Raw genomic sequence first — 24,279 nt, 5'->3', positions numbered from 1 at the left:
GAGCAGGAGATCAGTGGGATGCAGACCCCAAATTCTCACAAAAAGACCATACTTAATGGTCTGACTGTGACTAGAGGAATCTCGGCGGTGATGGTCCCCAGACCTTCTGTTGGCATAGGACAGGAACCATCCCCGAAGACAACTCATCAGACATGAAAGGGACTGGACAGTGGGTAGGTGAGAGATGCTGATGAAGAGTGAGCTAATTATATCAGGTGGACACTTGAGACTGTGTTGGCATCTCCTGCCTGGAGGGGGGATGGGAGGATAGAGAGAGTTGGAAGCTGGCAAAATTGTCACAAAAGTAGAGACTGGAAGGGCTGACTCATTAGGGGGAGAGCAAGTGGGAGTACGGAGTAAGATGTATATAAACTTATACGTGTCAGTCTGACTTGATTTGTAAACGTTCACTTGAAGCTCAATAAAAGTTAATAATAAAAAAAAAAAGTCTCTCTTTGTCAGTCTGATACCCAATCATGGTATTATTGTTTGATCTTTATGAAGTAAGGAAAAAAAAAAAAAAATCTTGTTCAGGGTAACAAATTTTTCATGTGATTTAAACATTTTTTCCTGTCAATAAGAATTTTCCACCATGAGAAACTACTAATCAAGAACCTTTGCTTTCCAAAACACGATGACGCATTTTCACTTATTTTCTCGAAAAGAAAGGGAGAAGAGTGAAAACTTCCCCTTATTCAAAATCTTCCTTTATGTAAGTATTTCTCATGAAGCTTTAATGACCATTCATTTCCTCTTGAGCCATTGTTATCAAATTTGAGCATGCATCAGAACCACCTGGAGGGCTTGTTAAGGCACAGGTTGCTGGACCCTACTCCTGGAGTTTCTTTTTCAGCAGGTCTGGGACAGCATAGTGGTTAAGAGCTCAGATGCTAACCAAAAGGTCATCAGTTTGAATCCACCAGCCGCTCCTTGGGAACCCTATGGGGCAGTTCTACTCTGTCCTATACAGATAGGGTTGCTTTGATTTGGAATCTACTCAACTCGATGGTGACGGGTTTGGTTCGGTTTTGGGGATGGAGGCAGAGAATCTGCATTTCTCACAGGTTTTCAGATGATGTGGCTCTAAAGCACTAGTTCTCAACTGGGGGCAATTCTGTCCTCTCCCCTCCCCCCCGCAGTGAACATTTGGCAATTTCTGGAGACATATTTGATTTTCACAATTGAGGATGTGTATGGTGGTTCCCCCGGTATCTAGTAGGTAGAGGCCAGAGATGTTGCTAAGCACCCTACAATTCACAGGACAGCCCTTATAGTAAAGAATTATCCAGTCCAAAATGTCAATTGTGGTGCTGTTGAGAAACCTCGTTCTAGAGGATCTTTCTCTCTCTTTCAGAAAGCACAACGTTTAACAAGAGTTTAATTAACAGGCAAAACAAGGGCTACTCATTTCAGAAGCCTTCCACTAAAGTGGGATGATGTCACAGAAATTAAATTAATTGGGTGGTGTCTCAAGCAGATATCTTCTGTCATCTTTCTGTGTCTGTCTGTCTCTCCCACATTCACATGCCCAGGAAGCTTATAAAGCATCACACAGCCCAGACAGTTACTCATTCAAAATGTAAATGAGAACCTGTGTCTGGCTGAAGAGGGACATGAAGGAGTTGGAATGAGGAAACACCTAATTCCCCTAGGGTCTGCAATCACTGGGTCCAAAGCAGACAGGATTCTGGGCACACCTTGATGAGGAAAATGTGAATAGCAGGAACTGAAGAATAATGGAGTTGGAAAGAATTATTACCTACCAGGCTCAATCTTTCCTTTAAATACTGTCTATTAATGGCAGAAAAATTTTCTTGGTATCTTGGTCAGAGTTTAAGGAAAGTCAAGAGGGAGTCAACGATTCTCTGAGGTGCCTCATCTTTCATGAACTCTCCCATTCAATTATGTATAGAGTTCCCAGATGCCATGCCACGAAGGAAACCTGCTCTCAGACAGTAAAGAAAGGTACCTCAGTATCAGGTGTGACATCTCCCTCTCCTTCCCCAAAGCTCCTTTAACACCTGAGTCCTTATTTTAGCAAATGGTACCCCGGAAGGTGTTGCATGTGGTGGAAACTTCCAAGTGATTCCAAATGATTCTGGTTGCTCTGTTCCTCCTAACCTTCCTATCATCTAGTCCATCCTCAAGTCTTGTGAATTTTCTTTTCTAAATAGCTCTTCTGAACTTCTCTCCACTCTTACTACCTCTTTGATGGTCTTACCAATGTAACTTCTCACCTGGATTATAGAACAGCCTTTCAGCTGGTCCACCAGTCTCTGGACTCTCCCCCTCTTCATATTCTATCTAGAGTGAGCTCTTGAAAATACCTGTCAGATAATGTCATCTCATTGCTTGAAATGTTTCATTTGCTACTAATAGGTCCAGATGCCTTAAAGGGACTCATAAGGCTCTACATACACAGGCCATTGCTTACCTCTCATATCTTCTTCTTCTCCTCTCGACTTTCCCACCTTCCCACTATGTTGCAGCCATCCTGAATTTTTCCAGGTTCCATGCAATTCCCTTCTTCTTCCTTAATACCAGCACTTTGTGATGTGATGTTTCCCCTACCAAGAATACTTGGGCACTGGCCCTTGCCTTCTGCCTCATGATTTCAGGTCTCAGCTAAAGTGGCTCTTCTTTTGGGAAGATTTCCTTGACCTCCCAAGTCAGTTTTAGGTGCCCCACCCATGTGTTCTCACGGCGCATTTTAAAACTCCTCATTGTAATTATCTTATGTTGTAATTGTCTGGGTCCCCAGTAGCCTAAACATGCTAAGAAGTTAAGGTCCCCATGTCTATTTTTTTTTTAAATCATCATAGCTCCTGTACCTAGCAGAGTACATGACACACAGTATAATATAGACTATCTTGGTGGGAATTTAAGAAAGTACTTTGGGAAATAACCAAGCTGGCAGGGAAGATAAATTTTGAGAGGCAAAGGGACTTCCCTAGGGGTATCTGAAATGAAACCATGCTGTCTACATTTCCTACTTGTATGCCCACATTTGTGTAGCAGTAACATTAAAAAAAAAAAAAAAAACTCTCCTCATTTTGAGAACTAATCTCCTTACGTAGCCTTCAATAATTTTCACTTTCTTTTTTCCTTGAGTGATGCAAATGATTAAGCATTTGACTACTAACTGAAAGGTTAGTGATTCAAACCTACCCACAGGTTCACTGGAAGACAGGCCTGGTGATCCTCAAAAATCGTATGAAGCAGTTCTACTCTGCCCATGTGGGGTTGCCATAAGTTGGAAATGACTCCACGGCAGCTAACATCTAACAACATCTCGCTAGATTAGTATTTCACAGGAAGCCAGCGTGGCTCAATCATAGTATGCTAAAGGGAGAGGAACAGGAGGTAAGATCAGTGAGGCTGGGGCCACACCATGCAGGGCCTAGTAAGCCATGGTAAAAGGGTGAGGACTCCATATTTTAGCCCAATGGGAAACCTTTAAAGAGTTTAAATCAAGGGCATGACTTCATCACTTTGGCTGCTTTGTGGAAAGTGATCTGGAGGATGGGCCAAAAGTGGAAAGAGGGAGACCAGTTAATAGCTGACCGAAGCATTTCAGAGGGATGCTGGTGGCTTGACCCAGGGTAATGGCAATGGAGATGGTGGCATGTGCAGACTCAGATATGTTTTGGAGGTAGAATGTGTAGGAGTTGCAGAGAGTTTAGATTTGGGGGTGAGAGAAAGAGGAATCAAGCATAATTTCTAGGTTTTGGGATTATACATGGGTGAATGGTACTGCCATTTACCGAGATGGGAAGACAACAACTTTCACTAATTCTCAAGGCCCAGCTCAGTTCTCACCTCCTCCATGAAGTCTGTCATCAAATCCTGCCCACAACCTTCTCTCTTTCTTCTCAACAACTTGGGAAATTGTTGGCGCCACCACTCATTTTTTCAGAAGTCTGCACTGACTTCCCCAGCCTGGCTTATGTTCCTTGAAGGCAAGGACCCCCTTTTGCATCCGACAAGGCCTGGGACAAAGCCTTGGATGCAGTAGGGGCTCCATACAAATTTTCTGCTTGGTGAACTAAACACGATTCATATGCAGCAGCTACTCTGGAGCTGTTCCCTGGAGCTGTCAGCTGCTAAGAATACCTTGCCACCCACAAGACTAAGTGCTCATATCCTCATGTTCATATCCCAGTTGGACACTTTTAAAAGCCCATTACCAAAAGCCTTTGAAAACTCCATTCCTTTCTAGAATCTTAAAGACAGGCATTTAACTTCTATTATATACGCTATTATTACTTGGTATTACCCCCTTTTCACTGGATGTATAGTCACTTTTCTTCCCCATTATTAAGTATACCTTAAAATGCAGCCTCATTCCTCCCTATTAAGTAGAAATTCAGGGTAAGTGTCTCCCCATTGAAAACACTTAGAATTATTTCAAGGATACTTCAGTTTCTACACTGTTCATTCACACTTTGGTTCCAGTGTGTTTTTTTTCAACTTTAAGATACCATAATATCACCTTTCAAATCACTTAAAAAGATTTTTTTCCTATAAATCTGATGCATATTTGGAGTTAGACATTGTAACTTCCCACAGAAAGCACGAAAGCTGTCTATAATAGTCTTGACAATAGAAAGGGAACATAATTATGAAGAACTTATGTAGAGGCAGGAATTGGGCTTTTTCTTGTTCTTTCTTTCAACTCAGAACCTTTGAGAATTACTTAGAAAAGTTTATTTTTACTCCTAGTCTACCCCTAGCACTGGGACGCTGATGTTGTTAGTTCATCAAGTCGATTCTGACTCATGGCAACCACAAGTGTGTAGAGTAGAGCTGCGCCATTGGGTTTTCAAGGCTGTGACCTCTTGGAAGCAGATAGCCAGGCCTGTCTTCCAAGGTGCCTCGGGTGGGTTTGGATTGTCAACCTTTCAGCTAGTAGTCAGTGCTTAACTGTTCGTGCCACCTAGGATTTTATATATATATTTTTGTTGTTTAAATAATTTGTCCAGGACACACCGTTGGAAGCAGCACCATTTACATTCCAATCCAGGTATTTATGACTCGAATGCTCACAGTATTTCCTTTACACCACAGTTCATCCACACCTTAAGAACTGATGGTTCAGTGGTAGAATTTTCACCTTTCACATGACAGACCAGGGTTTGATTACCAGCCAACACACCTCATGTGCAGCCACCACTTGTCTACCAGTGAAGGTGTGCTTGTTGCTATGATGCTGAACAGGTGCCAGTGGGGGCTTCCAGACTAAGACAGACTAGGAAGAAAGGCCTGGCAATCTGCTTCTGAAAATCAGCCAAGGAAAATCCCATGGATCACAGTGATTTGATCCACAACTGATCATGGGGATGGCGTAGGACTAGGCAATGTTTTGTTCCAGTGTGCTCGGGGGTACCATGAGTTGGTGGGTGACTTGACAGCAGTTAACAACGGCAACAACATCACCTTAAAAAAATAGTTCCATTATAGCATTTCCCAGACTATCTGAGAGTTCTTCCTTGATGCCTGGATCTTGACATTTCCATTTATTTTTTTGTTCTACCATGTAGAACAGGAGTTTGCAGGGTCCCATGAGATCCTTGACATCATGGGCCAATTTTGTATTTATATAAATGCATTATTAGCAGAGAAGGTCTATGGTTTTTTACCAGGTTCTCAAAGGGGTCTGTTCCCAACTCCCAAAGGATAAAACCCTTTTCCCTAAAGAAATACAGGCCGGCTTTTCCCTTACTTCATGTATCAGTCCTTCACTTACTTGAAAATAGCTGCCATCACTCCAGCCTTCTTCAGATTGAACACTCCCAGTTCCTTCCACCTCTCTTGTGTAACACAGACATCCCCAAACCCTCAGCTTTATGAAACCACTCTACAGCTTATACTCTAGTTGTCAATGTCCGACAAAGCATGGCGCTTGGAATGGAAACCAATTTTCTATTCACATATTCATTCGATACCTTACTTAAGAATAGGAAGATCATTTATTTTCCTTTTACAAGTCTCCTTAAAATGTTTTCAAAGTTTAGAAAACATAGCATTATAATCTATATCCCTTTATTATCCTCCTTCCTCCTCCCATCTCCCACCAAAAAAAGGCTACAGGTCCAGGAGTCATACATAGTCTCTTTGCCTTGTCATCTAACTCCAATTCAAGATATGTGAGAACTATTGGAAAGGTCCATTTGTGTCATCTCAGCCTTCACAATGACATATTAGAATTTTAAGAGAAGTTGGCTACTGGAAGCCCATGCCCTGAATATGGTCAGGTCTTCTTGCCCCACACATTAATTGCAACAATGCTCCCTTCAGTGCTCGCACAGAGGATCCCAGGAGAGAATAGACACTTACCCCACTGTCCTACTGCCTTTCAGGACCTGCTGGAACCTCCACACCCTCAGCATGAGCTTCTCCCAGTACACGTCCAAGAGGCTGAATGAAGACTTCCTAAGCAAATAAACTGCTTGGAACCCAAAGCCACCGCCTGCACTTCCGTGGCTGAGCTATCCCAATTATGCACTCCTGAACTACATCCTACTTAGACTCCTGTGTTGACTGACGCTTGGATGGCGTCATGACTGGACAGATTTTGCCACATAACGCACTGCCCAGACAAACAGCTCACAACTCGAGGCTGCTTTCTCTAGCAAAGGATTCCACCCCATGCCTCCTGGCCTGCTACAGAAGTCAGTATTGCAGCATGAAGATGAGCAGACCATGTGGTAACCTAAGCCCCCAGTGAAACACAACTCCTATAACATCAGGACACTGCCTGGACAGCTAACACCTGACATGCTACCTTATCCATGTCTACGGGACGTGTTACTATTAAAGCTTTCACTCCCCTCTCAGCCTGATCATAATAATTGCAGAGAGAAATAGTTCACTACACTAATATCACTGCTGTAAATGGCAAAGAAGACAGGGATCATTTGGCCTGAAATAATGCTTAAGATGCCCACACATTTGAAGGTTCCTTGGGGTTTGAAGCCCATCAAGCTTCAGGTCTGGTAACATTTCCAAAGAATTTTTTTTTTTTTTTTTTTTTTTGAGTAAGGCGTTATTCTGAAAACACCCCTAAGTAGCAGCACTTGTTTGCTGCTGGGACGCCTACCAATGAATTTAATTTACTCTAATGCACTCTTCAGATGACATGTTTCTGCTGGTGTATAAAGTCTGGAAGCTGTCTGCATGCAAAGGCAATGCCCCCTAAAGGAAGTCTTACATAAACCTGACAAATGATCTGCAGATAGACGTCATCTCAATGGGCCATTAAAGAGCCATGGAAATAAGGGCTGGTGAACCACCAAAACAAAATGTGGCTGATTTTAAGCACTATTTCAAAAGGCCTGAATCATAGGAGTATTTTGCCAGTAATGTTCTACCATAAGGTTTTTTTCTACGCCACTGGCATATTTTCTTTTCTTTTCTCTTCATCCTTTCCAGCCTCTCTTCCTTCTTCTCTTCCTCCGTCCCTCGCTCCCTCTCTTCTTGATAGCTCTCTGTCTCTATCTGGATCTCTCTCCCTCCTCTTCTTCTCTCCCTCTTGCTCTCACCTATCCGTTTCCCCGCCACATGCGACAGCAAAGACTCTATATTTTGCTGTCAACCCACCTAACACTCCTAGATTCCAAACACCCTGTACTGCCAACTTTCATCCTCTCTTGCCTGGATTATTGCACTGTCATCCAGGCCAGTCTTTCCAAAAGGTGGATTATCGCGTTTTTTTTACTTAGGGAGGCCCTGGAGATGCAGTGGTTAAGAGCGCAGCTGCTAACCAAAAGGTCGGCAGTTCAAATCCACCAGCTGCTCTTTAGAAACCCTGTGGGGCAGTTCTACTCTGTCCTATCTGTAAGTTCACCGTGAGTCAGAATCGACTCAACAGCAACGGGTTTGATTTTGGTTTGGTACTCTACTTGGAGTCCCTAGGTGGTGCAACAAATGAACACACTCAGCTGCTAACTGAAAGGCTGAAGGTTTGAGTCCAACCAGTGGTCCCTCAGAAGAAAGGCCTGCTGATCTACGTCTGAAAAACCCGCCATTGAAAACCTTATGGATCATAGTTTTACTCTGACACACGTGGTCACCATGAGTTGATTTTTGAGTCAGAATCGACTCAATGGCACCTGGTAAACTACTTAACAACCCTCATTAGCTTCTGACTGGGCCAAGGTCAAAGCCTTACTCTTCACTCTAGCTTATACCCACCCGCCACCTTCCCATCAGACCTATCTCTCACAATTTGCCGCAGTCCACCTTACTATCTTCCATCCCCAGCCACACTTGACACCTCCCAAACAAGCTTTGCCTCATGGCAACTCTGAGAGCTGCTCCTTCCTTTGGCTTCTCTTCATGAAAGCCCGACTCTGCCTTTGCCTTGCTTCCTCAGGCAAAGCTAGTTACTTCTTTCTTCAGGTTAACAGGCATTGCAAACATTTATTCCTATCTGTCTCCCTCAATAGGCTAAGAGTTATTGGGGCAAAGGTGTTGCTGACTCACCCTAGTAGGCTGTTGCTCAGTAAATATTTGCTGAGTGAACTAAACAGCAATTCACTTACCTCAGTGTTCTCTGAGTTTCTCCTGAATATTTTACAATTATGAAGAAACAGCATAGTATAACGGTTACAAAGTATGTTGGGCTTCAAATCCCAGCTCTGCAATTAAGCTACTTAACTTCCTGGTGCCTCAGTTTCTCCATTTGTAAATGGAAATAATAAAAACTAACTCTGGCATGGTTGTGAGGATTAAATGAGTTGCTATGTGTCATCAGAGACTGAAGAAGAATTGATGCCTTTGAATTATGGTGTTGGTGAAGAATATTGAATATACCATGGAATGCCAGAAGAATGAACAGGTCTGTCTTGGAAGAAGTACAGCCAGAGTACTCCTTAGAAGCGAGGATGGCGAGATGGTTCAGGGAAAAAGAGGAAGACCTTCGACGAGATGGACTGATACAGTGGCTTCTACAACGGGCTCAAACATTTTGTGTGGATGGTGCAAGACCGCGCAGGGTTTTGTTCTGTTGTGCGTAGGGTTGCTATGGGTCGGAACTGACTCGATGGCACCTAACAACAACAACAATGTGTAACGTTGTTAGAATAATGCCTGGTATATAGTAAGGGATATATCCCACATGAGTGTTTATTCGATAAAATGGAGGTCCTTCGGACACCCATGGCTGTCTCTGCTGTGCTTGAGAGAGAAGGCTTCAGACCCTACAAGGTCTGGCTTGATTTAGATAAGTAGATTCTTTACTAGGAATGTAAATGTCTGCCTGACTCCTCCAATCATAAAGGACAGCATCTCACATCAAGTCTAAAACTCAATTCCACAAGAAACCTAAAAGTGGGTCTTATGTCACATTCAGAGCTGTTTCACGGGCTAGAGAGTTTGGTCTGAAAAACACTTAAGAAAAACCCTAGTTAGGAAAATACAGTCCTTAGACTCTCTGCTGTGGGAAAGTACACACTGGTTCCCAAATTTTTTAATAGAAAATGTGTTTGCATCCAAATAAGAAGCTAGGAAGACTTTAACATCACGCAATTTAACATCAGAAGATGAGTACAGGGAAGTTAAAACTTAGTGTCCAGAGGCAATAGCCAAAGGGGTATCTTGATTCCTTTTGCCTCCCGGTGAACCAAGGAGAATCTCTATGAAGAAATCCTACAAAATACATTTTTGCCTAAGTCCACCTTTCCCACTCTGGTCCTGCCTAAAGCCTGTCCTTACCTTTTGCCAGTCCTGCCAACATGCCTTATGCTCCAGCTGTCCTAGGGATCTTTGAAAAAATCATACAGAAACTCAAACACATGCCTTTCCATCTGCAACCCCCTTGCCTGGGATGTTCTCTCTCCCCGTCCCGTGACACTCGCTCAAGTTTTTTCTCAAAGCGCTTACCATCCTGCATTACAAGTGTATGTTCACTTTTCTGTCTCTCTCACTAGACTGTGAGCCTTTGAACAGAGGCATTTTTCCTAGTTTCCTGTTATTTCCTCAATGGCCAGCAGAGTGCCTGGAACACTGCAAAACCAAAACTCATTGCCATTGAGTCAATTCCGACTCATAGTGACCCTATAGGGGAGAGCAAAACTGCCCCATATGGTTTCCAAGGAGCAGCTGGTAGACTAGAACTGCTGACCTTTTGGTTTGCAGACAAACTGTTAACCATTGCACCACCAGGGCTCCTGGAACAGAGCAGGTGCTCAGTAAATGCTCACTGGATACAGGCAGGTTGCCCTGTGTCTGTAGGGGCAAACTATTTGTCCTGTGCCTATGGTAACAATGCTGGATCCCCCAGTGCACCATGGCTTAGGCAAAGCATGCTACGGGTGTGTCTGAGGAACATTCACACTTGACAAACCTGGAATGATTGTACAACTAGGTATCATGTCTCCCAAACCCATTGTTGTGGAGTCGATACTGACTCATAGCGACCTTGCAGGACAGAGTAGAACTGTCCCATAGGATTTTCAAGGCCACAATCTTTACGGAAGCAGACTGCCACATCTTTCTCCCTCAAAGTGGCTGACAGGTTTGAGCCTCAGACCTTTTGGTTAGCAGCCAAACACTCAACCTCTGTGCCACCAGGGCTCCTTCCTGTCTCTTAGGAAGAAGAAATAGTTAAGGATTCCTTAGAAGGGTTAGGAACCATTACATGCGTAGTAGCCTGAGCCAAGAATTTAAAAGCTTCTTCACAAACTTCAGCCATTTTTATGGCTCACTTATTTTAGTTGTAAAAATCCCCAGGAAAACACACATTAAAGCCATAATGCGATACCACTACACAGCCATCAGAAAGGCTAAAATAAAACAAAAACAAACAAACTGACATTACCCAGTGCTGGAGAGGATATGGAGCAACTGGAACTCTTATACATTGCTGGTGGCAAGTGAGATTATACTACCTCTTTGGGAAGCCATTTGAAGTTTCTAATAAAGTCAAAACATAGATCTACTCTATAACCTAGCAATTCTACTTCTAGGTATACATCCAAGTGAAATTCATATGTTTACCAAAACTGGAAACAACCCCAATGTCTATCAATAAAAGAATAAATAGTGATATATTCATATCATCAATACTATTCAGCAATAAAAACAATAAAATACTGGCATGTGCAGCAACATGGATAAACTTTACAGATGTCATATTGAGCAAAAAGTGCCAAATACGAAAGAGTACATATTATGCAATTTTACCATATGCTTAAGAAATGGCAAAAAACTATCCGAGGGTGTTGGAAGTCAAGAGTAGTGGTAGCCCCTGCTAGAGATGTAATCAGCATTCTGTTGGTCTACTCCACCCTGCATCAGTGTCATGGATTGAATTATGTCCCCTAAAAATGTGTGTATTAACTTGGTTAGGCCATAATCCCCAGTATTGTGTGGTCATCGTCCATTTTGTGATTGTAATTTTATGCTGAGAGGATTAGGGTGAGATTGTAACACCACCCTTACTCAGGTCACCTCCCCGATCCAAGGTAAAGGGAGTTTCCCTGGGGTGTGGGCTGTACCACCTTTTATCTCTTGAGAGCTAAAAGGGAAGCAAGCAGAGATTTGGGCGACCTCATACCACCAAGAAAGCAACACCATGAGCAGAGTGCGTCCTTTGGACCCAGGGACCCTGCACCTGAGAAGCTCCTTGACCATGGGAAGATTGAGGGCAAGAACCTTCTTCCAGAGCCGACAGAGAGAGAAAGACTCCCCCTGGAGCTGATGCCTTGAATCTGAACTTTTAGCCTACTTTACTGTGAGGAAATAAATTTCTCCTTGTTAAAGCCATCCACTTGTGGTATTTCTGTTATGGCAGCACTAGATGACTAAGATAACCAGTGTTCTAGCTGGTCTGCCCCTGACTCATGGTGACCCCACACCCAATGGAACAAAATGCTGCCCAATCCTGCGCCATCTCCACGATCAGTTGCCAACTGGACAGTTGTTGAATCCATATGGTTTTCAGTGGCTGATTTTCAGAAGCAGATTACCAGGTCTTACTTCCCAGCCCATCGTAGTCTGGGAGCTCCACTGAAGCCTGCTTATAGCAACACACAAGCCACCGCTGACAGACAAGTAGCGGCTGAGTATAATCCTTATAAGCCATTATTAAAGTGATAGTAATGAGGCGACATTTGAAAAAATGAGGGATTTCACTCAAAAATCTATATTTCAAGTTCCAGAAGTGACTCATTTAAGTTACCTGCCCAACTTTTACTGTTTCCTTTCTCCTCTGTCCATTGGATTGTAGAAGGAGGAAGTGAGCAAAGAAGATGAGAGAGAGCCCAAAAAGCCTTAGAGCAGACCTTGTCTAAGTCATCACCCAGGTCTCCTTCTCTCATCCCCACCCTCCTTGCCCTATTTCTCCCAGAGGGACAGCTTCAGGTCTGTCTTCTGGCAAATACAGTCAGGGAAGAAAAACTACCAGTGGAAGAGAAGAAGCAGTTATCAAGTGTGTGGACCTTGCCAGAAGGAAATGACTCTGCACAGCTTTTTGCTCCTGATCCCCATGCCACTGTCCAGGCTTTAATAGTTCAACCAGCTCTGTTCCTATAATGACCCAATGGCATGTCCTGGAGATTCCATTCCATCCAGATCTCCTATCAGAGCAACCTCTTAGAGCAGGACTTCTTCATACTGCACCCCTAGGGCAGTGTGTCCCAAAGCATGATATGAAAGACCAGTTAAGGAGGTAGGTCCGTGAATGAACAATTTAAAGATTTAATAATTACATATCTTGATACAGCTATCTTTCACTTTTGGCAGAGGTTGTTGGTTTTTTGCTTACAGAAATGATATGTTTCCTTTTAAAATAACTTATATAAGTCCAAAAGGCCGTCAACCAAAACCAAACCCACTACCATTGAGTTGATTCCAACTCATAGTGATCCCATAGAGTTTCCAAGGCTGTAAATCTCCAAGGAAGCAGACAGCCACCTCTTTCTCCCGAGGAGCCGCTGATGGTTTCAAACTGCCAACCTTTCGGTTCGTAGTCGAGCGCTTTAACCACTGCACCATCAGGGTTCCTTACAGGTGACCATTAAGAAAAACTGTGAAAACAGTGATGGAATCATGGCAGTTTGGGATTAGTTTTACCTCAAGAGCCCCAAAGATGGGCTTTGAGGTGTTGATGAATCGCCTAAAAGTTTAACCAGGATTTTGTGCTAATGTGAATTTTTGGGGGGAGGAAGGTCCATAGCTTTTATCAAGTTTCCATAAAGGACCTTGACTCCCAAAATGATAGGAACAACTGTTCTGGAATCAGAATTTCACTATTCAGTACAGTAAGTAGCCACTATCAATGCGTGGCTATTGAGCAGTTCATACATGGCTAGTTGGAATTGAGATGTGGGGTAAGTGTAAAACACACACCAGGTTTAGAAGACTTAGCATGAGGGTAAGGAGCCCTGGCTGCACAGTGGTTAAAGTGCTTAGCTGCTAACTGAAAGGTCAGTGGTTCAAACCCACCAGCTGCTCCTCAGGAGAAAGATGTGGCAGTCTGCTTCTGTAAAGGCTGCAGCCTTGGAGACCCTATGGGACAGTTCTACTCTGTCCTACAGGATCGCTATGAGTTGGAATTGACTCAACGGCAATGGGTTTCTTTTTTTTTAGCATGAAAAAAGAACACAAAATATCTCCTTAATAATTTTATACTGATTACATGTTTAAATGATATTTTGGATATTGAGTTACCTACATTGTATTATTGGAAACCCTGGTGGCATAATGGTTAAGTGCTACGGCTGCTAACCAAAGAGTCGGCAGTTCAAATCTGCCAGGTGCTCCTTGGAAACTCTATGGGGCAGTTCTACTCTGTCCTATAGAGTTGCTATGAGTCAGAATGGACTCGACGGCACTGGGTAACACTGTATTATTAAAATAAATTTCACCTGTTGGTGTTTTCTGTTTTTGTTTTTTTAATATGGCTACTAGAAATTTAAAATTACATATGTGGCTTGCATTTGCAGCTTGCATTATATTTCTAGTGGGGGGGTGGTATGTTCACGTATAAGGCCAAAAAAATAATCTCAGAAGTCTATGAGAAATTACAACTATGCATATATTTTAAAGCATATTTATAAAGTAAAAAATTACAGATTCATTTGGAAAAAGGATGCACTTCTGTAAAATACCGATTTAGAGACAGTTATAAATTTTACTTTAGCCCCTTTAAAAGCTTCAACCTTTTTATCTTTTCCATTCAAAGCTATAGTTTCCATAGATTCAGAGATAGAAAGCAGAATTTTTTTTAGGTCCTGGGAAAACAAGGTAAATGGATTAAGTATCCTTTTTTTTTTTTTTTGGTCAATCTAATCTACATCCACCAAATAACAAAGAGTTTATTGTATTTGCCTTGGGCCAGGCCCAGCTCCCACCTTTGTTTTATGATGCTTCATAAGGGTAATTAAAGTGTATAAAGTCTCTTAGAGTAACTAACTCAAAGATTCCTTCTTTGCCTGCTTACAGAAGGTAGCTTTTGTCTTCGGGACTTTAGGTCTTGTGGGAAAGACATTGTTTCAGGGTACAGTTGCCCAGGTACAAAGTTAACTGGGATATTATTGTGACTTTTTCCCTCTTCCTTTCTTACTGTCAAGGTTCATACTGATCTAGAACATTCTACAGAAAATCATTTCTTATTATAGGAGCTTGTATCTTCTATAGCCAAACAATGGGTAGGTATAGTTTTAAGTTTGTTCTGTTACGTAGTTTTGCACCTAATAACTTTATATTGATTACATGTTTTTTAAATGATATTGTGAATATTGAGTTATATACATTATATTATTAAAATAAGTTTCACCTGTTGATTTTTTTTTCTGTTTTTTAATACGGCTACTAGAAAATTTAAAATTATGTATGTGGTTTGCATTCGTGGCTCACATTAGTCACATTATAAGATCAATCCCTTTGGCTCCATCTGCTAGCTCCCTAGTATCCTGCCACCTTTTGCAATGTATGTGCTGTCTGGGTGCTATTTAATGGGTCAGCCCCAGTTTGTGAGTGAATTTAGTCATAAGTTCATTTTTCTCATGGATATTGTATTTACTTCCAAAGGTCTCTGTTCACTCCACTCCCTAAAAAAAAAAACTCCCTAGCCCCCAAAAAATGTTTAAAAGTTAAGGCCTACTGGTCTCTAGCGTTGCCATAAAATGATGCCATTCAGATAAGATTTAACTAGTTCACAGAAAAAGTTATCACCACATTTTCCTCAATGGGATGGTGTGTTCTGACAAACTCAGGCCCCAGGCAACCACCACTCCTAAGCATAATTTTTAGATTCTGTTTTCTCTTCACTTGCTGGGAGCAGTATTTCAGTTCTTTAAAATGGCAACTGCTCCCCAAGCCAAGACAGGAGCTGTTAATGGCCGTTCTATTTTAGAATGTTCTTTGGGCAGCAATAACAACAATCCTTCAATGCAGACAGCTAATGTGTGGCTTTAAGAGCCCTGAGTATTGACTTAGCGCTTCTCTTGATTTTACTGTGCATAAGAATCCCGTGGATCTTGTTAAAGTACAGATTCCGATTTACTAGCTCTAGGTGGAGCCTGAGATTCTGCATTTCCAACAGCCTCCCGGTCAATGCCAATGCTGCTGGCCACAAACCACACTCTTCAGTAGCAAATGTTGTCGTTGGTTGGTGTCCAACTCATGGTGATCCCATGTGTGCAGACTAGAACTGCTCCATAGGGCTTTCGACGCTGTGACCTTTTGGACTCAGATCACCAACCAAACCTGCCTCTTCACCAACATTTGGTGGGAAAAAGTGGGACTCACACTAGCTTTTAAAAATGTAATCAGAGGAGGGTTGAAATCAGAAAAAATCATGTTATGCTTCCTCAACTGTATCTGATTTTAATACCTAAAATGAAAAACATGAAATTTTGCTTTGGAACCAAGAGTGTTAAACATACAGTAAGAAGAAGGGAGTACTGACAAGCTTGGTCATTCTTGCCCCACTTGGTGGATTACACACACAAAGGGATGTGTGCACGTGTACCATGTACCATGGATACAAGGTGGATTACACACACAAGGGACGTGTGCACGTGTACCATGTACCACAGATACAAGGTGGGTTACACACACAAGGGACATGTGCATGTGTGGCTGTACCACGTACCGTGGACACAAGGTTAGTAAAACAGCCATGCTGGAGGGGCTCTGGCTCCATTCTGTCAACACTATAGATGTGTCTTGGTTTTTGTCATTTGCAAAGTGGCAAGACATTACTTGCAGCCCTTAGACTTAACAAAGGGGCATGATGATGATTTATGGGTTAAATTCTTTCTCATTTGGGGGCCGTAATGAAAAGTTTATGAAAACATGCTTACCAAACTCACAAAGGTAATCCTCCCAAAATTAAAAAAAGAAAGAAAGAAGAATGGAAGGAAGGAAGGGGGGGAAGGAGGGAGGGAGGGAGGGAGGGAGGAAGGAAGGGATGAAGGAAGGAGAAAAAGAAAGAAGGGGGAAAAGAAAAAGAAAAAACCAACACCGTAACAGTTGGTTCCTCCCCCATTCTGACTTTCCTACTCCTCTAGCTTGGCTCCATGATAACTTCTTAGTTATCTTTAAAAGTTATAATTTAGTCCGTTTTTTGTGTCCTCTATTTTTCAAGGTGAGTCTTAGGGATGCTAAAATTTGAAAATCATTGCTATGGGTGGTCTAGAGCCCTAGAGAGATTTTATGTTGTTGTTTTTGTAGATTGATAGATTGACTGGTTTATGACTAAAAGACTGCATCATTAAATTCCCAGCCAATTGTCTAGATAGGAAAATACCATGCAACCCTTTTGTTTATTCAGATCCTCTTTTCTAGAAGTTCAGCTCAATATCTTTTCTGTGCTGCCATTCACACACACACACACACACACACACTATATATATATGCATATATACATATATGTGTATGTAAATGTATATATACAAACATTACATAATACGTATGCACACATACATATATACAGTTGTGTCTGTGTATGCTTTTTAAACATAGTTTTGAATTGCATAGTTAATTAATGAATACATTCTCCTTGATCATTTCATTCTCCACAAATCCCATCACATTCACCTATTATCATCTGCCCTGACGGCACATCACTAATACAAAACTCGTCACCACAAGCTGAAATCCTTAAATCTACATTCTAATACTCTCATTTTGATCAAAACATCACGCACTTGACTACAAGATTGGTCCCCTTAAAGCACCACCCTGGTCATTTCCCTTCACAGTTGAAGAGTTTGTGGCTGTACAGTTGTAGCTAGGTGCCTCCTCAGTAACCCTTTATAACTGAATACCAATTTCCATGCTGTTAAAAAAAAAAAAATTTTTTTTTTTTTTTTTTTTTACCCAGCTATATTTTCCAGCCTCCTTTGCAACTAGGAATTGGTTGATGAGACTGTAGGTAGAAGTTGTTGGATTGCAATTCCGGTAAGGCCTCCTAAGGAGGAGACACACTGCTGGACAACTTGTAATGGGTGTCCTCTCTCCATCTCCTCCCGAGTTTATAAATAACAGCACAGCTCTAGCAGCCATCTTGGTCCAGGAGGTAACTTTGATGATAAAGCCACATGCTAAGAACACCAACCCAAAAAGACAGAAAGTGCCCTGAGTCCCTGATGGTTATAGAATGATCTCAACTTTGTGTATTTAGGTTAACAGAATTTTCTGTTATGGGTAGCCAAATCTAATCCTAATTAATGTATTGAAGAATAAATTAAGACCAAATTCCTTAACCTGGATGTTGAGGCGTCCATAATCAAGTTCTAATCATCTTGCTTTCCTCCCCAAACAAACCTTGAACAACGTGAGACTGGTCTGCTTGTTCTTTTTTTTTTTCTGGAAGATTTCTTTTATATATATATAAAAGAAATTTGGTGGCACAGTGGTTCAGTGCTATGGCTGCTAACCAAAAGGCCAGCAGTTCGAATCCACAAGGCGTTCCTTGGAAACTCTATGGGCATTCCTTGGAAACTCTGTCCTATAGGGTCGCTATGAGTTGGAATTGACTTGACAGCTATGGGTTGGGTTTGGTTTTGGATATATACCCCTAAAAAACACAAATATATATTTGCTTGTTTTTGTTTTTTAAATACATATTTATGTGTGTGTATCACACACACACTTGCTTAAAATGCTCATCCCATCAAGAACGGCCTTTCCCTGTCCTTTCTGCCAGACCAGATTTACTCATTCTGAAGAGCGCAATTCAAAGTCATGCTATTCCTGAGGTTGTCATCCATTAGCTTTTGCCGTCTAGCTAGGCTCTGAATAAATATTTTCAAACGACTCTTTACAGCTCTTATGGTGCCCTGAATAATTAGTTAATCTCTCTTGTCTGTGTATTAACTTTCCCAACCAACCAACAAATACCATGGCAGGAACCATCCTCCTACCTTTGGCTCTGTTGCTTGCACAAAATAGGTATTTAATAAATGTTTTTAAATTGACTCATTGAGAAACAATCCTATGATGTCAAAAACTATTAACAGCTGGAATAAAGCCCCGTGAAAACGTGATCATCTCACACAATTGAAAGGAATGGAACTACAGTAAAGAATAGTGTATGGTCTCAAGTCAAATCAGGTGGACACGGGGTTGCCAACAGTAAGCTGAAACCTTGTCTTGAAGAAGGACACCAACAGACATAAACAGAGCTGCAGCAGAGATTGTCCTTCAAAGATATCTTTTGTTTTGCTAAAATTCTATTGTTTTTTCTTTGACCTTGGGCTTTCCTTTCAATATGCAGTTGCAAAGATGTTCACAACATGTTTAATACAGGTGCAGACCTATTACAGAGAGTCAACAACAGGGATCTGACGAAGGTAAAGATATTTTTGGATGTTCTAGGTGCTCTGAAACATTTTCCAAGGAGACTCTCCCAAGAACTGCGACACTTCAAGGCCCAATCTAGCTTCACTATTTTCACAAATTTAGCAATTTCTCAAATCCAACCAAAGTAGTATGCTGATTAGTTTCGATCCATTGCATCTCTTCTTAACAACAAAAGTTTGCAGATAGAAAGATCTGACTTAGAGCCAGTCCTGCCACTGTGACAGTGAAAATTGTAGGCATGTGGTCTTATCATCCTAGCCTCATTTCATTGTCTGGAAGCAGAGAATAATAATACACACATTAAGGTGTTTGTTATTTTCCTTGCTCCTTTTTTTTTTTTTTTTGCTCAGTGACACCCATAAGGAAAATAGCTGAGGAAAGAAAAGGGGATAAGACTCAAATTAGGATATTTTTCCACTCAATAGCCCTTACAAGTAGTTTGGTAGTTGAAATGTTCAAGTTATTAGTTAAAAAAAGTCAATGGGTTAGACTTCAGTGATCTCTATTCTCATGAGTAATTAAAATCTGACTATATACAAGTTGTATTTTCCTAAGACCACTTAGGAAATAATTAAGTACATAAATAAACTAAACAATGAGCCATAAATATACAAACTTCAATAGCGTTGGCTCCATGAGAATTGCTTGACCACAGTCACTGAAATGGACACGACACATTGTTTCTATCCTGGTGTTTTCCATTTGGATAAGTTGAATCTTAATGATTTGAATGAACAGTTCCTTTGAAATGAGCAGAGAATTGCAAAGAAGCAAATTCTGCTCAAACTCTTAGATTGTGTAATTCTATTTCTCCTCTTGTGCTCATTAAGCTAAGCTGGTTGGATAAAAAAATCTTTTGCTAAATTAAATTAGATTTGATTAGTAAATACGTGTGCTTATGCAGGCAAAGCACACTATGTGTGGGTTAAGAACATCCTGGTTATTTCAAAAGTTCTTTTTACAGATGATTCAGTTTTACCATGGCTTCATTAATGAACTAAGTTTTTGTTAATGTGTGACTTCACCCTTGGTTGGGAATCAGTCAACTGATAGACAGTTTGTCATTTCTGAAGAAAAGCAATACAGCCTCAAAGCTGGAACACTTGAACATCTTCAAATCCTTCCTGCTCTGAATACATGTGACCCTCACTTGCCATTTACTAACATCATTTTCTTTTTAAAAACATTTCTCTTGCTCTTCCCAGCTCCAGTCTTCCTACCTGGCTCTAAAAAAAGCAGAGTTGGCAGCCTTAACCTATCTTTTTAGCTGCATTTCAACTGAAATAATTATCTTCCATTTTCCTGCCTGACTTCTAAAACACACACACGGAAAAATTTAAATAGGGTTGGATCAAAGTATTTCTGGGAAAGGATAGTGCTTTTTTAGAGAGTCAAGGTGCCTTATTACAAGAATTTAGTTACAAGGCCAATCATTTGCTAGTACCTGCCACATGCCAATAGCAAAATGACTGAATCCATGATTAGCCTATTTTCCAGGTGTCGCTTGAGGGCTCTCTTCTAACCTCAGTCACCAAAATTCCAGTGAGTTAAGGTATATGAAAAGGAATCTTGCATTTTATAGGTTATTGAAAAACCATTCATATGAGTATGAGCAAAAGATTAAAATATTATGAAGAATTTCCCCAGCATAACTAACATCAGTTTTTGTTGAGTTGATTCTAATTCATGGCAACCCCATGTGTGTTAGGGTAGAACTGTGCTCCACAGGGTTTCCAATGGCTGATTTTTTCAGAAGTAGATCTCCAGGCTTTTCTTCTGAGATGCCTCAGGATAGATTTGAACTGCCAAACTTTTGGCTAGTAGCTGAGGATGTTAATCATTTGCACCTCCCAGAGACTTCGCATTATTAATACCAAAACCAAACCAAACCCACTGCCGTGGAGTCAATTCCAACACATCTCAACACTACAGGACAGAGTAGAACTATCCTCATAGAGTTTCCAAGGAGTGGCTGGTGGATTCAAACTGCTGACCTTTTGGTTAGCAGCCAAGCTCTTAACTACTGTGCCACCAGGGATCCCGCATTATTAATAGTACATATCAAAATAATGCATGACAAAAATGAGGTCTACATCTGTGAAATAGAGATTATAGAACAATATCAAATCCCAAATTAAAGAACAGTGTCTTCTAGTAGTTTTCTCTAGGCAAGGATCAATACAGCATTCAATGGACAGCCTACAATGGCCAGTTATAAGCTCATCACTTCCAGAATGTCCCAAGCTTGTTTTGATCTTCCATCTTTCTCACGGTGGTCCTGGCTGGGTCAAAACCTTGGAAAGGGGCTCAGAAGAGACCTTTCTTCTGTGGGGTAGGGGTTGAAACCAAGACTACATACAACTATTAGGCTGAGTCCAGATCAGGGTGACTCTGCAGACCGTACATGCAATGCCAACCTGGATCTGTGTCTGCAAACACTCAGGAGCTATAAGCCCAGTGTGCTTAAAGAGTAGTATTTCAAGTCATATGACTGATTAAATAAATAACATACACCCAAATGTATATATAGACACGTAATATTTACCACACCTTTTTCATCTATGGAGCTCTTTATATCCATGAAATCTGATCTAGAAGCCTAATATCTAAAGAGACAAGAGCCAAGCTACATCTTGGGTAGGCGACCCAGATCCTGCCCACCTCCCAGCATCCCTCCCAGCAGAGGCTTTTAAGGGGCTTCTCAGAACCTCCAAAGCTCTGAGCACCCTACCTGGACAACAGCTTGTCTCTGTGGCTCCTCGCACTACATCTGCTGCATAGCAGAAGGGCAATAACTCTTGGCTCCCATGATCCAATGGAATCAAGCTTTGTACCTGGGATCTCCATTCCCAGTACTTCCATATATCACACCTGAGCCACATTACAGGCTGGAAAACCCTAACTGATATTTGCTTTTCAGACATTTTCTGATTTTGGTGATTATTGAACAAAGAAGAGCAGTGAGATCTCCTATTTTCTGAAAATTTTGCATAATGACCTTAGGCCAGGCTCAATAAAGAGTCCACCCAGCTTCAAGAAAGTTGACCAGACTCACGAATTTGTCCATAGGATTTTCATTTACTAAATGCCTGATTTATTGTTTTATTTCCCCTCTTGGTTTTCCTTTTTTAACTGAGATATAATTTACATATAGTAGAATGCATAGATGAGTTTTGACAAATGCATACACTCACGTAACCTATACTTTAAGACATGGAACATTCTAGAAAATTTACTCATGCCCCTTCCCAGTCAGTCTCCTCTCCTCCCCCAGGTAAACACTGTTCTAGTTTTTAATCACCATAAACTAGAATTCACCTTTTCCAGAAATAAATGGGTTCACTGTGTGTGCTCTTCTATGTTTTATGCCTCATTATTTGGAAATCCATAAATATCTTCTCTGAGTTTCCTTTTCTATGAATTGAGGAGAATGCATGGCAAGAATAGTGTGTAAGTATTCTGAGGAGCCCTAGTTGTCCTGGGCATGGGGCTCAGAAGTCACCTTGATAGGGGATGGGGTGAAGAAAAGGCTGAGGAGTGAGGTTTGTGGCTACCCTTCTCACCTTCAAACAGAAAAAAAAACAAAAAAACAGAAGGGCTCTACTTGTTATGTCTCTTACAAATTGGGGTTCACCATAAGATTTTATTTGGGAGAAGAGGGGATTCTGTGGAAAAAAAGTTAGGGAGCCACAGGTCTAGATGATTCATAGTGCTTTCTTTCCCTTGAATGTTCCATAAATTACAATTAGTGTTTTCCAATACAAGAGATGTGACTGGTCTCCCCAGGGGAAGGCTGGGAGACAGAGGCAGCCAGGCTGGGGGCCCAGGTGAGGGCCCAGGCATTGAGTATTGTAATATTAGTATTGGTTACAATCAGATAGCACCACCCAAACTGAGGTGCCTGGACAATAAGCCAGGGGCCACGGGGAAGGGAAGGCACAAAGACACCATTGAAAAGACCCGACTCCCGCAGCCAGCGAATAAGTCTATAGATAGAGTCCACCAGACCCTGGCCAAGCCTGAATGCCATCTTACAGCTAGAAATACATTTTTTTTTTCATGGTTAACTTTTAAACTGCTAAAAATAATAAACACAGCAAGGAAAGTGCTGACGTGGCCTTAACTACAGAGACAAACTGAAAATGTGTTGTTATAATAACGTAAACAAACCGGGTTCCAAATTATAACCTAGGACTTCAGACAGGCCACTCTATCACAAAACACCTCAGGACTAAAGGGAGCACTCAGAGGGTCTGTCGGTAGAGAAAGTGGTCCTTCTCTGTGGCAGATGCTTATGCCCCATCTGATCTGCTCTAACCATTGAATTACCTAATTTTTGTGACTGTTACAGTGTGGTATTCAGAGAAAAGATACATTGAGAGGTACTCTCTGTCTTCACTCAGCACAATTTCCCCACATAACAAGTGAAAAACAGGCTCCTTTCTCTCACTGTTGTATTATTACTCTTTTCCTTCCAGGTGAATTTGTAGTATCCCTTTTCTCCATCACGTTGTAGCCCATTTAACGTTCTGTATTTCTCCTGAATACCTGCAGAGTTCAAAACCATGTTCAAGAACAGCATCAACACCACACATTAGGAGATAATTCCCAAAACCCTAAAAAAAGACAATTAGTGGCAGAGATCACGAGTCTGCAAATAGTAAAGTCATAACTGACATCTGACCTTCTTATCCATTAAATCATGTGAGGAACTTGGCACCCACGTGGAACGGCCAACGGGAGGGGAACTGCAGATCTGAAAAAGAGGAAATATATGAAGATAAATATGTTTTATTTATTTATTTAAGTTCCTCAGCACTTGATTAATCTGCAACTTCTTTCTATGTTTAAATAGAATCAGAGCTGTCTCTGATTTTGAATAAATGCAGATAGACTTAGATGAAATCTCCTTCTATGCAGGAGAGGGCTTTAGAGAAAGAGACTTTAATACAAGGGTTGTAATGGTGCATTATAGACACGGAAACACTTGCTTGGATCTCAAAGACCGACTTTTCTATGGAGTGTCAAGGACAAGAGCTAGGAGTTTCAGATTCCCAGACTGGAAAGATGACTAGAGGGCAAACGTTGAGTCTTAAGCTGTCTAGATATTCATACTAAAGAGCATCCAACTGTCTTTTAGCAGATGGTCCCTTGGATAAGTCTTAACAAATAAAATCTGCAACAGTGCCATGGTGGGGGCATTACCCTAGGGCCTCCAATGAAACATCAGGGCACGCATTGGAGCATGAAGCTATGGAGTTGTCTATATTATTTTAAGTGCAATTATACTGGGATCACTTCCTGCAGGTATAATAAGAAAGGCGGCCAGACAGACCATGGCATCTGCTCATGCAGCCGACCAAGTCTCTAAGTGCCTGTCTGCACAGCAAGCAAGAAACCGATTTTCTGCTAATTGTGGTCCCACAATTTTTGTTGTGGGCATCTTAGAGCTCACAGAAGCAGAGG

The 24,279-nt window shown here is 41.4% G+C and overlaps 1 protein-coding gene across 15 annotated transcripts in view; it reads right to left on the bottom strand.

Moving 5' to 3' along the window:
* THRB (thyroid hormone receptor beta) overlaps positions 1 to 24,279 on the bottom strand; it is a 415,197-nt gene that overhangs the window by 219,847 nt on the left and 171,071 nt on the right. For all 15 annotated transcript variants that reach the window (XM_049871031.1, XM_049871028.1, XM_049871023.1 and 12 more), the window contains one exon: positions 23,498 to 23,569. The gene's annotated coding sequence lies outside the window, so the exon portion shown is untranslated. The remainder of the gene's footprint in view (positions 1 to 23,497; positions 23,570 to 24,279) is intronic.

This window comes from Elephas maximus, chromosome 27, assembly GCF_024166365.1.
Source record: "Elephas maximus indicus isolate mEleMax1 chromosome 27, mEleMax1 primary haplotype, whole genome shotgun sequence".
Lineage (NCBI taxonomy): Eukaryota > Metazoa > Chordata > Mammalia > Proboscidea > Elephantidae > Elephas > Elephas maximus.
The sequence above is the reverse complement of the archived record's forward strand: the minus strand, read 5'-3'. Positions and strand labels throughout refer to the sequence as shown.